This window comes from Bubalus kerabau, chromosome 10 (genome assembly GCF_029407905.1).
Source record: "Bubalus kerabau isolate K-KA32 ecotype Philippines breed swamp buffalo chromosome 10, PCC_UOA_SB_1v2, whole genome shotgun sequence".
NCBI lineage: Eukaryota > Metazoa > Chordata > Mammalia > Artiodactyla > Bovidae > Bubalus > Bubalus kerabau.
The window spans coordinates 73,708,955-73,723,279 of NC_073633.1; the positions used below are offsets into that span (position 1 = coordinate 73,708,955).

General features: G+C 43.5%; 1 long non-coding RNA gene across 2 annotated transcripts in view; it reads right to left on the reverse strand.

Annotated features, from left to right (window-relative positions):
* Positions 1 to 14,325, reverse strand: part of LOC129621574 (uncharacterized) — a 63,812-nt gene continuing 49,487 nt past the window's right edge. The window contains exons 3-4 of one of the 2 annotated variants that reach the window (XR_008699457.1): positions 12,223 to 12,440; positions 1 to 315 (exon numbers count right to left, since the gene is read on the reverse strand). This is a non-coding gene — a long non-coding RNA (uncharacterized LOC129621574). Of the gene's footprint in view, positions 316 to 9,820; positions 10,640 to 12,222; positions 12,441 to 14,325 lie in introns of those variants that run through there. The other variant, XR_008699455.1, reaches the window with a different exon arrangement.

The window sequence follows — 14,325 nt, forward strand, 5'->3', positions numbered from 1 at the left end:
AAGATAGTGAAGGACAGGGAAACCAGATGTGCTGCAGTTCATGGGGTAGCAAAGAGTCGGACACAACTTAGCAACAGAACAACGACTACAGCATGGTGACAATATGTTTTATTCATTTGAGAAAGTCTTATAAATCAAGCAAAGTCAGTCAAATAAGCATTTCTTGTGTAAATTTTAGGTTTTCTTCTCTAAATTCAAAGTGGGCCAGGACTCAGTTCACTCAGGACATTCCCTTGATGACTGGGTATAGCCAGAGAGGTTGCCTGGCTGTTGTTGAACTTGGTCAAAAGAGCCTCTCAAGCATCCTTCTCCAACCTAAACGTCAGGGAGGCAGAAACAGACGCACTGAGTCCAGTGCCCAGAAGGCATTGTAGAAGGTGCCAGGAAGGTGGAAGAGGAGTTTTCAGTCACTGATGGCAGGCTCCAAACATTTAAAGATGAGGGAGAGGAGAGGAGCCTGTGGGGTTGTGGGACCCCAAGGTTATATCCCTTGCAAGGAGCCATGTAGGGCAATTGTTGTTGTTGTTTAGTCACTAAGTCCTGTTGAACTCTTTTGCAACCCCATGGACTATAGCCTGCCAGGCTCCTCTATCCATGGGATTTCCCAGGTAACAATACTGGAGTAAGTTGCCATTTCCTTCTCCAGGGGATCTTCCCCTCCAGGGACTGAACCCATGTCTCCTGCATTGCAGGCAGATTCTTTACCACTGAGCCACCAGGGAAGACCATAGGGCAATTAAAGGAGTATTAATAATGATGATGATCATCCAAGGAATTCTTGCCAAGTGCCAAACACTGGATGACCTCATAATCCTCATTAAAAAGGGAGAGGTAGATACTACCTATACCTTCATTCTGCCTTCATTTCACACAGAATGATAGAATAACCTGTCCAGGAGATACTATTAGTAGGTTTCAAGTCCAGATGGTTGGATACCAAAACTGAGCTATTAATGCTTTGGTCAAGTGCCTTTGCTTGACCAAATGAGGGGATAGGAAAGTAGTGCTGAAGATTTTACCATGATTGCATGACCATAGATTGCACAGACCACCCAGGCATTTATGAACTATTCTCTAGCACAGGGTCTGCAGCACCTCAAGAAAACCCTGGACCCTCAAAAATCCAGAGCAGCTACTCCATGGTACCCACTGTCCCTGTATGAATCATTGCAACTAAGGGAACTGTGTCCCTCTCAGTTCCCTTGTGTTTGCCTCACACCCTTGGATATACCCTGGTGCCCCTTCCTTCCAGGATGGCCTCTTCCCTGCTCTTCACCCACCAGATCACCCCCTCCCTTAAGACCCATAAGGTTTTCGTCAGCCGGTCCAATGCCAGGGGTGACTTCTGCTTTTTCGCTGTACACATCTGTCCACTCAGTCAGAAGATAAGTATTGGTATGCTTTCAGAATCCAGTTACAGGAAATCCATTTGAAACTGGATTTAGCAACAATAGAATGGTTGGTTCACATTCCTGGAAGTCCACAGGGAGAGCCAATATGCGGGTTGCTTAGCCCAGAAGATCTAGCTCTGTTTTTATGTGATTCTCTTAATGCTGCCCTGCTTTGCATATGGGGCTTCATTCTTATTCTTGCAGAAAGATGGAACAGAGAGAGTCAGTTCTGGAAGCAGGAGACAGAACTTTTCCAGAAGCCCCTAGAAACCTTCTTATTGATCTGATTTGAGTGGCATACCTAGCCTGAACCATTCACCACCAAGGAGGACAGAATTACCCTTAATCACAGAAGTTGTGAATAGGGTGGTGGATAATGTTGCATCTCCGCTGCTCACATGCATGCTCCACTTCCCACTGTCGCATCAGACTTCACTTACAAGTCACAAATTCAAATATACAACTACTAAGAATGTGAAGATGGTGATAGCAGAGCATGTAACCACGCATGGAGCCCTCTGAGCATGAAGCCCTGTGTGACTGCACAGGTCACATCCATGAAGCTGGCCCTGGATAGGAAGCTACCTACACAAAATCAAGGAGGGGGTGGAAATTGAATTCTCAGTCAGCACTAACCCCCATTGGCATTATCTTCATTTTGTAGATAAGGAATTGGGTACTCAAGGTGTCAGCATGTAGTTGTTTCAAAGCTGATGTTCAAACCCAGATCAGCCTGCAGCACCGCAGCACTTCCACTCTGGCCCTCCCGTTCTCATACTGATAACCTGTGTCTGGGGATTGCTTTCTGCCTGCTGATACTTATGTTCCAGTGGATCGTCATTGCCTAGAAGCCAGTGCCCCTGGGTCCTCCACAGAGACTAATTGGAATTCTGCATAAACACAGACATTCCCTAATGGCCTCCAGGAAGAACTATTTAGTGTGGGTTTATTTATTCAATTTGTTATCACTGCCCCTATTGCTAGGAGGTATGCATTAAAGAAAGATAGATTCAGATATTACATTAAGAGAAGTCAGTAAAAGCCCCACTGAAGGGGAGTCAGATACCAACTGTTCCAATTGCTTAGTCTCATTTTTGAAACATGCTCACTTTTAAAATGCTTGGGCCTTCACTCTGGAGATCTGCCTCCCCTTCTCTGTGATCACAGATTTCATGGGGCTCTGCTGTAGGGATGAATTACCAGAATGACACTCAGGTATTAGGAAGGAAATGATGAATGGGCAGACATTATTTGGGCAATGCGGTTTTCAGACAGGGGCTGCAGGAGAATATATTTTCAGGTGCTTCTGTTGGTGTTTAACTTGGAGACTGTATGTACAGTAAATCAGGAAGTCCAATAAAACAGTGCAGAGGGCATGTTTTATGTATGGTTCTGACAGCCTACAATGGCTGCCTTGGTGGAGGGGGGATGTGGATTTATGGTCCCACACTTGCAGGTGGTAGCAGCTAATATGTAGCACAGCTCTCTGTCTATACCTGGGAGTATTTATTTTTTGGTTCATCTGGAGGTAAAGGAAAAGTATAAGACAAACTGTGGACTTATTGACACAGAAATGCAGCCTGGGCAGCGACTGCATAACTTTTAAAGAATGGAGAAATTGCTTAGACATAACACACTTGTCCACAGATCTCTCCAAGGTCATTTCTTGATGGCAGCATCTTCCAGTGAAGGGAGGTTTTGATTTCCCAATGGCTCATTCATTTTATCCATGGAGAAGAACTGAGTTATTCAACAGGGACTAAGTGTTGGGGGCTCCTAAAGGTTTTAGGCCAAGATAAATGTTTCAATTATAATTTCTTTTAAAATATGAAGCAAATGAATATAGTTGGAAGGAATAAAGAATGATGGATCCAGCATAGATTATAATTGTCTTTACACCACTGAAGTTGTCAAATATTTTTTAAAAGATTTTTTGGTGTGGATATTTTTTTAAAGTCTTTATTGAATTTGTTACTACACTGCTTCTGTGTTATGTTTTTATTTTTTTTGGCCATGATGCATGTGGTATCTTAACTCCTTGGCCAGGGATTGAACCTACACCCCTTGTGTTGGAGAATGAAGTCTTAACCACTGGACTGCCAGGGAAGTCCCTGACGTTGACAAATATTTTATCCTTTTTTTTTTTTTTAATGGAGGAAGGAGCTCATGATAACCAAAGTGCCAAAGGCCCATGAAAGTCATAAAGTATCCCTACGGTGGCGATAACACGGTACTTAATTAAAATCTAACATCTTCCATCCCCACAGGCAGGTAGGGCCTGTGGCATCTGGCGAGGGTGAGTTAGTCCTAGCCTAGAACTGTCTCCAGAGAACCTCAGGGAAGGACCGAGGCTGTCTGTGAACCACACCTGTAGCCTGTTCAGGCAGTGCTCCCACAACCCTGACTCCAAGAGCACCCACCTGACCCATTAATGGGGTTTGCAATAGCTTTCAGATGACTCCTTCAGTTCTCTCTCTAGCTTAGTAGTTTCCTAGGGCTGCCATAACAAGTCCTTCTTTCCGCACAGTCCTGGAGGCTAGAAGTCCAAATCCAGCTGTCTGCAGAGTTGGCTCCTCCTCAGGGCTATGAGGACAACTCCGTGCCAGGCCTCTCTCCTAGTTTCTTGTGGTTTGCTGGTGATCTTTGGTCCCTGACTTGTAGCAGCCTCATCCTGATCTCTACTGTCATTGTCACATGGTGATCTAAGAGCACATCTGTGTCCAAATTTCCCCTTTTCATAGGTCGTGCTGCATGTTGCTGCCTGCTCAGTAGCTCAGTTGTGTCCGACTCTTTGCAATCCTATGGACTGTAGCCCACCAGGCTCCTCTGTCCATTGGATTTCCCAGGCAAGAATACTGGAGTGGGTTGCCATTTCCTTCTCCAGGGGATTTTTCTGACCCAAGAATTGAACCTGTGTCTCCTGCATTGGCAGGCAGATTCTTTACTCCTGAACCACCTGGGACTAGTCATCAAATTAGGCTACTCTTGTATGATCTCTTCTTATCTAGTTACATCTGTGATGACCCTGTATCCAAATAAGGTCACATTCTGAGGTTGGGGGTTAGGCCTTCATGAATTTTGAGAGGACACAATTCAGCCCCTAATGGCAGTTCACACTGAGCCTGTGACCTTAACATGGGCCTTCAGTGACAGCCTCTTATGCCTGAAGTTCCAGAAAGCAACTTAGTATGAGTCATCTGCCTATCTCTCATTTCACCTTCTCCTATCTTTCATCCCGTGATTGGTCTATGTATTCTCACTTCATTGAGTGTAATCAGGGATCTGTGTTCCCAATGCTAGCTAGGGATTAAGGAGAAATGAGAGGAGGGGCTCTCTATTATGCTCCTTTGCTACCACAAAGCCTACTCTTCAAAAAAAAGAGATAAGAGTGGGCTGCTGAGATATAGGTGAAACTGAAGGTCACCAGACGTGAGAACAGAGAGGGAGGTGATAGACAGGTAGGACCAGAGCCAGCAGGCTTGATCTGATTATCTCTATGTCAACTGCACAGAACTCTTCTCATTAGCAGGATGGAGAATCCCTTGCAGGCCAGGGTCAGGAGCAGAGATGCTGAGTCTGAAATGCAGGTGTGGGTGTGGGGAGATGGAGGGAGATTTTTAGGGCTGGCATTGAGCCTAGGGTGTGTGGGAAGACTGAAAGTTCAGCAGAGCAACTGTGGGCATTAACCAGTTTACTTACTCAGCAACACCAGCCCCCCTGGACTCGTCAGACTTGTGTACATATCACAATGCACAGGATTGGGTGCAGTGAAAAAAGAATAAATGGAATTATACAGAACTGAATTTAAACTCCAAATTCTGAGTCCACAGGCTTTAGGCAAATCATTTTATCTTTCTGGTCACAAGTTCCAACATCTGTAAAATGGGACATATAATAACAACAACAACACTATCCCGTAAGATTGTTGGGAACACGAGATATGTGAGGTGCTGATAGAATCTTGGCACGTAGTAGGTAATGAATAAATGGCAGCTAGTAAAGGTGATGCGAGAGTCTTGAACCAACTAAATGCTGTCTTTGTTCAAAGTGTGTGAAGTTGAAACTAAGGCTAAATTTCCAGGATTTTTCTTTAATTCTGAGTTTAAAATGTACACACAAAGTCTTAGCTGTTACCTCTGGGTTAAAATTCTCGTAGAACAACTTGATTCAAGATAAAGGTGCCAGGGTTGCCCTGGATAGTTTGCCCTTTACTATTATTGATGTGGCGGCTGCCCGGTTAGTGACCCAGCACTTTGATCTCTGCTCTGCTCTCCTTCAAAAGTGAGTGGAAAAGTAATGATAATAATGAACACTGACATGATGTTTACCATGTGCCCAGTCCTGTTCTCTATATAATCCCCACAACAACTCTAGGGAGTTAAGTGCTAGTAATATGCCCTCATGTTTATGGATGAAAATGTTTCAAGTCCACAAACACAAGGACAAAGTCTGACTGCAGAGGACTCACTCGTAGTCACGACACTCTGCTGCCTTGCTGTGCTCTCTACACTGTGGCTTCCCTGAAGTGGGGCGTGTCTGTGTCAGGGTGTCAGAGAGCACCAAACCCTCACCTCCCAGCCACTGTGCAGAAGGCAGGGGTGAGTTGCTTCATTTCCGCTGTTCTCTCTACTTTTTGTAGAACTTGTCCATTGAAAGATCTTAATACAGGAAATGAATAAAGAAGGGTTTTGAAACAAAATTGAGACCAAGACAGCTCTCATCTTCTGCATGTCTGATAAATAAACCCTCCCAGTAAATAAGCTCTTTGATATGAAACTTCTGTCCCTGGAATATTAATGCTGTAGGACGCTATAAATAACGGTGGTGTAGTTCATTTCCCGAACTATGTCATGGCCATCTGCTCAAACATCTCCCTTCTTTTTCCTGTGTTATAAGGAAAGAACAACTCTTTGGACTATTATGTCACCATTAAAAATGGTAACTTTTAAGCTTTTAAAGTTAAAATGTGTAACAATGAAAAAATATTTATAATATGAGTGAAACAGTTGCATAGATACATGTAAAACACGTGTGCAAGGAGATGAGACCTGAAGGACTTGGAAAAGAAAAATCATTTCCCACAATTGTGGACTTCTTTTTAAAAGTTTTGCAGTTAATTTTTTTAAAAATGGGAATAAAGCAAGGCATTTACCTGTGCCATCAGTTACAAACATAACATATATCCAAAGACTCATAGTTTTGGGGAGCCAGGGAAGGCCTCTAAGATGAACAAAAATTAGCTATTAAAATGACAGAGATTATACTGGATGTTGGAAAATTTATTACTGGATAAGCAATGTGCTTTCCTTATCCTGTCTGAAATTCCTAAGTGATTGAACAACGTAAGAAGAGGGAAAAGATGAAGACAATCATGTCGGCTTTTCCTTTACAACGTTATCTTACGCCAGGTAAGGAGCGGAAAAAAAGGCAGACCAAATCCTTTGGGGAAGGAAGCGGGACATAAATAACAAATAAAATACGAGCTAAATGAAATATTACTTCAGAAATCTTCCTAGATACATTTTTCAATGAACCTGAAACCTATTAGATATTTTTCAGGTCCTCATTTCCTTCACTGACTCAAAGTCTTGAAGCCCGTGTTGCTTTGTTCTACCTTTAGTTTATTCACGGAATCATTTGTTCTCAGCTTTGGGCGCTTGAGGTTTGCTAGAGTGAAATGAATCTTTTATACTTCAGCTCTACATCTTAACAGATTTTTTAAAGGTAGATTTGCACATAAAAAGAGTATTTTTTAAGTGCAGTGCCATGCCATCTGTGCTTCATTTGCTCTGTTGGTCTGGGTCAGCTAAGAAGCCAATACATCTTTACTATTGATGCATCAAAGGACTTAGAGAAATTAATCAACTGCATTCCAGAATTGAGCCTTCATTCCAGAGGAAGTGTGGGTCATTAATAAAAGCTAATTTTCCCCATTTCAAAATTCTATAACATAGAAATGAAAATGAAATGACTTGGAGTAAGTCCAGCCCAAGACTAATTTCCATTCAAAGTAAACTCTTAGGTTAGGTTGAAAAAAAAGTTGAAAGTGTTATTAGCTCAATCATGTCCAACTCTTTGCAACCCCATGGACTGTAGCCTGCTAGGCTCCTCTGTCTTTGGGATTCTCCAGGCAAGAATATTGGAGTGGGTAGTCCCTTCTCCAGGGGATCTTCCTGATCTAGGACTCAAACCTGGACCTCTTGCATTGAGGGCAGATTCTTTACTGTCTGAGCCACCAGGGAAGCCCCTAGGTTAGGTTGGAACTAGACAAAATCGAGTTGTCTTCTGACCCTAGGAGGTCAAATCAGACATATCTGTGATCATTCCTGTTACCAGAGTCCCTGGAACAATCATGTTTCCTGATTCTGCTTAAAGATGTTGAGTCTAAGGAGATCCCTTGAGAAATCAGTGCAAATGATGGTAAGTTCTAAGCAACAAACTTATAGCACGCAAGCTTGCTAAGAACGTCCAAAAGGGCCTATTGTTCCTAAATAAGAAGATTCTAGAAGATTATGATCAAGGAGTAGGTACCAGTGGAGAAGAAGAAGAATCAGAGTTTGGAAATGTGTTAAATTTCCATCAGTATGGCAGAAACGAGACTTGTCTCCAGTTGAGATGTACTGCTGCTCAAGGTGTGGCCTTTGGGAGAGTGTCAATCTCAGCATCATCTGCAGGCCTGTTACAAACGCAGATCCACCAAGAGCAGCTTTCTGTCTGTCTGTTCCCTTGCTCCCCTTGTGTGTTTAACAGTGTCTAGCACACATAATTTCTGGATGAATTCATTTCTTCAGCCCAATCCAAAACCATTAAATAAAAATCTCTGAAGGCAAGTCCCTAGAATCTGCACTTTAACCAGGATCTCTAGGTGGTCCTTCAGTTCAGTAAGTCAGTTCAGTCGCTCAGTCGTGTCTGACTCTTTGCAACCCCATGAATCGCAGCACGCCAGGCCTCCCTGTCTAACACCAACTCCCGGAGTTCACTCAAACTCACGTCCATTGAGTCGGTGATGTCATCTTGCCATCTCATCCTCTGTTGTCCCCTTCTCCTCCTGCCCCCAACCCCTCCCAGCATCAGAGTCTTTTCCAATGAGTCAACTCTTCACATAAGGTGGCCAAAGTACTGGAGTTTCAGCTTTAGCATCATTCCTTCCAAAGAACTCCCAGGGCTGATCTCCTTTAGAATGGACTGGTTGGATCTCCTTGCAGTCCAAGGGACTCTCAAGAGTCTTCTCCAACACCACAGTTCAAAAGCATCAATTTTTCGGCACTCAGCTTTCTTCACAGTCCAACTTTCACATCCGTACATGACCACTGGAAAAACCATAGCCTTGACTAGACGGACCTTTGTTGGCAAAGTAATGGCTCTGCTTTTGAATATGCTTAGACACAGTTAAATGTGAGGACTCTTGCCCTGCTGGGCACAAATGCTGACCAATACCTTATTAGGCCTAAATGTTTCCCCTGAATGCACTACAAGATCTAGGTGCTTAAAGATAAAGGAACAGCCATACCTTGGTTTCTACTGGGGCAACAATGACTGTCCCCTGACACTATGTAAAGCATTTACTCCATTATCTCTGGGTGTTGGGGTAGGCAGTTTTCCTTATCCACATTTTACAAGTAGAGAAACTTAGACATAGGCAAGGTCAACTAATGAACAAAATAGGAATCAAAACCTATCCTACTAGACAGAGGTTAGGAAATTCTTTTAGCTCCTTGGACAAAAGGCACTGCATAAATCCCCAGCATTAGTATTCCTGACATTTGGCACAGTGTTAGATCACTTTCCTCTAATCACTCCATTCTCTTTTATGAGACTTGAGGTTTAACTGGAGGTTCCAATAAGAGATTTTATGTGCTTAATGGATTTTGGTGTAATAATCAGAGTCTGAAATGCTAGTCAGAAGGCCAGCTGACTTCTAACGAAGCTGCACTTGGGGGAATAGGTTTTTAAAAAGACATTACATGTCTACACTATAGAAGTAGAAATGCAAATATTTAGGGGAAACAATATGTATAAGGCATATGGTTACTTCTGAAACCTTGGATATGGACAGACATGTATATTAGAACATGCACTGTTACAATAGTGTCATTCATGATAGAAATTTAAACTGTGGAATGCCCAGCACAATTGAAGGCCCCTGAGGGAATAACATGGAGATGCTTTGTCAGTTTCTCCCATTAGCCACTCCTGGAGTCTCCCTGGAACAGGCTTACCTTCCTGACTCCTCTTCCTCTCACACCCTCTGCAGAATGGAAGGCGGATCTCGCAGCTTCCCTAATTCTACTCCTTCCTTGCTGTTCCCGAAATATGCAATTGTTGACCTCTATTTAATTATGTAAGAGGTTTTTCAACTAGACATCACAAGAATATGGAATTAACAAAAAGAATGAGAAATGAAGAAATTAATCTTATGGGAAATCTTATATTTAGAGCTATATCAGAGCAAATTCCCCAGGACATTTTATGGTATATTGCTGGCTAGACAATTTCTTCCATTCTCAGCACTGTTGGCAATATTTTAAATACCAGACAAGCACTCTTACCACAAAGCTATATTAAGTTGAATATACTTAAGAGTACTGTACAATACATCTCAAGCTTTAAGTGCATGGCCTACACATGGAAACCAACAATTCATAAGTGACCTCACTGGCAGCCAATGATCCTTTGTGCTTCCCAAGGTGGGAACGTGAAACAAGGATCCACTTTGCTATTCCACCCAGGTCACACAGCCTTAGATCCTAGAACTTTACTGGTTTCTCCCTGCCTTTTACTAAAATGTAACTGATGCTAACCAGACTTTTTATACTCATTTTTATAGACTAGGGGATCAGTGGTTCTTAAACTTGAATGTGCACAAGAGACACCCAAAATACTTTTTAAGAATTTAGATTCTTGGTCCCCAATCCCACAAATCAATTCAGCAGACCAGGTGGGGCCCAGCAATGGAAAACTGCACTGGTTTAATGAAAGCTCCAAGGTGATTCTGAGGACTCCTCTTTGAGCAATTGACTTCTGGATCATGCCTGGAGAAACACAGTGTGTGGCCCTATCTGGAAGGGACAACTTGGACCATAGCTCTTGCCTGAGAAACACGAGTGAGTCTCTGGGTCACTCGTGGGGCCCTCACTCATCCCAAAGCTGCTCAAGCTTCCTTGGGTGGAGCTTTGGGTTGGTGGATGAAGAATTCTTCCCTGTGTGTGATCTCCAAAGTTTCCACTTTCCATGGGCTGCGGGGCATCCTATATTAATAAAAAACATTAACTAAGCTCCTGTACCTAACCTGGAGGGCCTTGATTGTTTCCTAGTAACTTATTAGTTGTTTAATTTGACAGCAACATTGGCTTGTGATTTCAGACTATAGGCCTCAATTTCTTCTTAGCCCATTTTGCTGCTCAGTCTCTCAGTTGTGTCCGACTCTGTGAGACCCCATGGACTGTAGCCTGCCAGGCTCCTCTGTCCATGGGATTTCCCAGGCAAGAACACTGGTGTGGGTTGCCATTTCCTCCTCCAGGGGACTTTCCTCCAGGAGCCCGTTATACTAGTGGTTCTCAGACTTGGGTAGGCATCCAAACCATCTGCACAGCTTCTTAAACCTAGGGTGCCAGGCTCACCTCAGACCTACAGCCACATCCCTGGTGTCTGTGCCATCAACTCTGTGATTCTGTATTTGACGAGTTCCACTCGGGGTCCAGGTGCCACCAAACACTGAGAATCTTTGTATAAGGAGTTCTTACCACTTGTCAGGGAATCACCCAGAGAACCCGCTTAACCAAGTCACTGGGACCTACTGCCCAAGTGTCTGATTCAGTAGATCTGAGTGAGGCCTGAGAATTGGAACTTCTGTCAAGTTCCCTAGTGATTCCGATGTTATGATGTAGGGTCCACACTTAGAGAGCCACTAAGCAAATATCTGAGTTGAGTCACACTTAGAGCTATTAATAATTTTTGTTGTTTAGTTGCTAAGTTATGTCTGACTCTTAGCAACCCCATGTACTATAGCAGGCCAGGCTCCTCTGTCCATGGGATTTTCCAGGCAAGAATACTGGAGTGATTTGCCATTTCCTTCTCCAGGGGACTTTCCCACCTCAGGGATCGAACCCGTGCCTCCTGCACTGCACGTGGATTGTTTACCACTGAGCCACCAGAGAAGCCCTTAGAGCTAATAAACTGTCTTAATAAAGACAAACGCTTTCTGTGAAACGTTGCTTTAAGCCTGAGAGGGTCTTCTGCTCTCAGATCACTGGCAGAGTAGCAGAGGTGGTTGAGAGAGGTCATTTCTCCAGGAGCTTTGTGATGTCTCTCATCTGACAGTGTTCCTGTCGCCTGAAAATTACTTTGGCATTGGCCACTGCAACAAGGGACCCAAGTGGCATCCTTCACCCTTTGTTAATTGTATTATTCTGTCCGGCTCAGGCTTAGCCTGTTTGGTGGTCCTGGATTACTCATAGGCACTTTCTCAAAGCCTGAGCCCTTCTTCAGATTCCACTCCTCCATCTTCAATAAAATAGCAGATTTTGCAGGTGTTTCATGTCAAGATGGAAAAGAGATTACATCACATACAGCACAGCAAAACTTCATCAAAATCTCCACCTTAGTCATCTCCTTCTCTCCCCTGTTCTCCCACCCCTCCAATAGTTTTTGTTAGTCTCTTCCTTCCTATTATTGTGTAGAATAATTTAGGGGCCCTCCCCTACCAATTAGCATTCTCCCACCTGAATCAACCCAATGCCCCATCTTAGCAACAAGAAGTTCTCTTTAGGATAATTCCTCTTTAGCAGGAGGGAGGTGTAAAAATGTATCACTTTTTCAACCACTACCTTACCCTGACATAGACTCCAGTAGAGGTTCTCTTTAGAAGAGGATGCTTGCCTTTGGGGAGAGTGTGGTCCATTCTTTTGGGAGTTCCTTCCTCTCCACATCATTAGTCCGGGCACAGGTGTGAGATGGAGAGTTACCTTCTTCTCTTTCTGAGCTCTAACAGATCACAGAGGGGCTCTGGTTGCCACAACCGTCACTCTGAAGCAACGTGGACACCTGGAGCTTTGGGGAGGGAGGGGAGGAGATGCAATATAAACATGTGGAGCCTTTTCTTGGGGAGTGTGGGGAGGTGCACTTGAAGATACAGCATGCAGACTTGGAGTCTTTTCTGGGGAGGAGGATGCATTTGGAGATGGAATATGGATACCTGGAGTCTTTCTCGACCAGGAGAAGGCAGGGGCTACAGTTCACAGCCCTCAAACACTTCAAGAGGCTGAAGTCCACTCTTAGCTACATCACCCTCAGATCTGGACTAGCCCCATGAACAGACAATAGATTTCCCCCCACCACCACTCCTACTGTGGTTTTGGGGTATAACGGCCTGCCCCTAGATGAAGTAACCTGCCAGCCAGCCACAAAGGACTTAGAGCTACATTTTAGTCTCCTGCTGCAGCACAGAGTTCCATGACACAGCATGGAATGACTCAGCAAAGTCAAAGGAGGACGGTGAAGACAAAGGGAATGATAATCCTTTTGGTTAGAGCAATGAACAAAGGTCATCATTAGCGAATACCCACAAAGCACAAATTGCCATGGACGGCAGTTCCACCTGCCGGCTGGGGGCATTTAGTATTATTCTTGCATTGGCTCCATTCTAGAAGCTGTTCTCTGGGCCAAGATTCAAACAAAGGAGGCTGTTCAGGTAAGCTGTCTCCCTGAACTAGATTTCAGAAGAGGTTTTTTGTGAGTCTCTCTCATGCCCTTATGGAACTTCTCTTTATCCTTGAGGAACATGGGTGATCTAAAACTCAGAAAAGTCTAAAACTGTTCAGAGATGTTGAAGGTGTTGGAAAAAAAGGAAGAAAATATACGAAACCTAGCTGCTAAAATATGTCTCTTTGATGTTTTTCATGTGCTTAAAAATCTTCAAGGCACAATAAAATGATCACCAATCAAACTGTTCATGTAACTGTGTAAATGGCCACCGTTCTTCCCTAATTGTTAAAGGCATCCAGCTGCAGTCTAGCTCCTCAGTGGACGAGTCTGTGCAAATGGAATTACATCTCCTCTATCTGCCCTGCCCCATAGTTATAGACACAAATAGTCTTTAAGTTTGTTAATGAAGATGGATCCATATTTCAGTGATATCACCATTGTTGGCTGATTATTTATCAATGTGTTTCAAGCAGGGATTGATTCCAGGATCATAAAAGAAGCAGAAATACGGACATATGTTTGAGATTTGTCTTTAAATTCTAATACCTGTGACTAAAGATTTTACTGCCATATCCGTTTCTCTGCCAGGTTAATGAAATACTTTTCTATGGGCATTAAGATTAACTTTCTTCTTTCTCATCTCCTGGAGTGTTAGCCAGCTGGACCTCTGTTTAACAAGCTCCGTGAAGCATTGTGCTCTGACAACTTGCTTGATGGATGGAGCTGCCAGCGCATGTTCAGTCCAGAGATGAGGAGGGCATTGGCTTACCTATCAACTCCACAAATCAAATGAATAAAATTAGCAACAAAACAAACCTAGGGATCCATTCTCATTTTGGTGTTCTTCATAGATCATAATCTTTGGAATGTGTTCCAGGAAAAATAATGACTTTGATGTTGCTTAGCTTTAAAGAATTAGGAATGATTTACTCTATGAAAGCACTGCTTATAAGCAAGACATCTGGAAAAATCTGTATTATATGCACAAACCTGTCTTCTGTGCCTGGAATAGTATCTTTAAGGGATATTGGAGGGTCTGATCTGAAGTACAATGAGAAGATGTAAAAAGAAATAGCAGTACCAAAGGGGACCCGGGCAGAGGGGGCAGGGCAGAGAGAAGAGGGCAAAATGAGACAACTCAGGGTGCCCAAGAGAGAGGAAAGCTTTTCCTGGCCCACAGCTCCCAGGATATTTCTTTACAAATCTGCCTACTTGTTTCCATGTCAGCTCC